At 38.9% G+C, this 2258-nt stretch overlaps 1 pseudogene; it reads left to right on the top strand.

The window, feature by feature from the left end:
* The first annotated feature begins 258 nt into the window (after positions 1 to 258).
* LOC131245292 (probable aquaporin PIP1-4) lies at positions 259 to 1206 on the top strand (annotated as a pseudogene).
* Positions 1207 to 2258: the final 1052 nt, after the last annotated feature.

Here is a 2258-nt window from a genome sequence, read left to right as displayed (position 1 = left end):
TTTAATTTAGTATGAAAACATAGTGCATCTATCTGTAAATGGTATAAATTAAAATCACAATGCATGAAAGCAGAATTCTCTTACCGTGGCAAGTACAAGATATGTATTATACTCAATGAAATTAGATGATCACACCAAAAAATGCATCTAGTTTAGAAATTCAAATGCATCTACTTTAGAAACTCCAAAATGCTTCTAGTTCAATGACAATACACTTCTGTATGCAGAAGGAACTATTCTAGAATAAAATGATGTCGAGCCAACAAGTTCTCAGAGAGACAGTCCATAGGGACATCAACACAGAGCCAAGACAAAGACTACAAGGAACCACCACCAGCACCCTTGTTTGAGCCTGGTGAGCTCAAATCATGGTCATTTTGGAGGGCTGGGATTGCAGAGTTCATTGTTACCTTCATATTCATCTACATCACCATCCTCACTATCATGGGTGTCAAAAGGGCACCTAACGTGTGTGCCAGTGTGGGAATTCAGGGTATTGCATGGGCCTTTAGTGGCATGATCTTTGCCTTGGTCTACTGTACGGCTGAAATTTCAAGTTGCTGCTGGCCAGGAAGCTGTCCCTGACAAGGGCTATTTTCTACATGGTGATGCAGTGCTTGGGAGCAATCTGTGGGGCTGGTGTGGTTAAAGGGTTCGAAAAGAACCGTTACTAGTTGTTGGGTGGGGGAACCAATGTTGTGAACCATGGCTACACCAAGGGAGATGGTTGATGTGCAGAGGTTATAGGCACCTTTGTGCTTGTTTACACTGTCTTCTCTGCTACTGATGCCAAGAGAAATGCCAGAGATTCTCATGTGCCTATCCTTGCACCACTTCCAATTGGGTTTGTAGTGTTCCTGGTGCACTTAGCTACAATCCCCATCACTGGAACTGGCATCAACCTAGCCAGGAGTCTTCGAGCTGCCATCATCTTCAACAAGGGCCATGCTTGGGATGATCATTGGATATTCTGGGTGGGCCCTTTCATTGGAGCAGCACTTGCAGCAGTGTACCATCAAATTGTGATAAGGGCAATCCCATTCAAAGCCAGAGGCTAGATTCTCTATCATCATCATATCACTCTCTTCTTGGGTTTTCTTTCTTTTGAATTTTCCTTGTGTATTTTCTTTCTTTTTGGATGAATGATGTGTGGTGTTGGTGAAGAATGATGATTATGTGTGTAAATTAAGAAGGTTGTGCTCTCTACTTTGTTGCCAAAAGGGAAAAAAAAAAAAAAACCAATCAACTACTCATTTTTCAAGAAAGTCATGGTTACAACCCATATGCAAGTTCATTAAAATCAATGAGTCACTTTCCATGAAAGTCATGGTTGTCACTCATCATCTACCTGTCTACTAACATTAAAAAATAATATTTTGATATGTTAGCTAAGATTGCTTGCCTCTACAATGCACACCCATCTAGGCCCCTCTCACATGCCATTATAGCAGATAAGTGCAGTATCCCATCTTTCCATAAGGTGAGTTTGATGGTGGCACAGATGCTCTCACCAAACAATCAGTACACTGATGGGGCCTATAATTAAGTGACATGTAGTTTTTCATTTTATAAAAATCAGGCCTATAAGTCAGTGAACCATGATATTTTAGGTCTACACATGCACAAAAATCATGCACACACAATGATCCAGCAGCATTAGTACCCCACTAATCAGCATCAAGAAATTCATACTCTTGCATTTCCAACCATTGAAGACATTTGCGTGAATCAAGCGAGCATTTTATGGAATAAAATTTTATAAGATCACATGGGCATGAAATCCTTTTCCCATCAACAATGCAATGTATTGTGGCCCCACACATAATTGTTGTAGAATAAGCACCTATCATTTCTGGTCAATTTTATAAGAATATATAAACAGTGATGAATGTTGAATAACAGTTTCTTCCAAGCAAAAAAAGAAAAGGAATAAAGTAGTTTGAAATACCATATGCAGCCTATAAATATAAACACATCCAAACAGATCTTGGCATTGTTTAACCCCAACGAATGAAATCATTTTCTACGAATAACATATACCAACTATAGAAGCTGATTTACAGGTACAAAGATTGTTAACATGTAAAATATTATGCAAATTTTAATTACAGGCTGATCGATTTTCGAAGACATGAAACTGAACATTTAAACTCTTCAGCATATGCAAACAAATTGAAACCTAAGGGGATTTGTATACTCAGATTTGCCCTCAGAAATTTGCCCCAAAGTGAATGAGAATCATGTACGGCATGTCTTCT

Source organism: Magnolia sinica, chromosome 5, assembly GCF_029962835.1.
Source record: "Magnolia sinica isolate HGM2019 chromosome 5, MsV1, whole genome shotgun sequence".
Taxonomy (NCBI): domain Eukaryota; kingdom Viridiplantae; phylum Streptophyta; class Magnoliopsida; order Magnoliales; family Magnoliaceae; genus Magnolia; species Magnolia sinica.
Note: the sequence above shows the minus strand (reverse complement) of the source record. Positions and strands in the feature narration are given on the sequence as shown.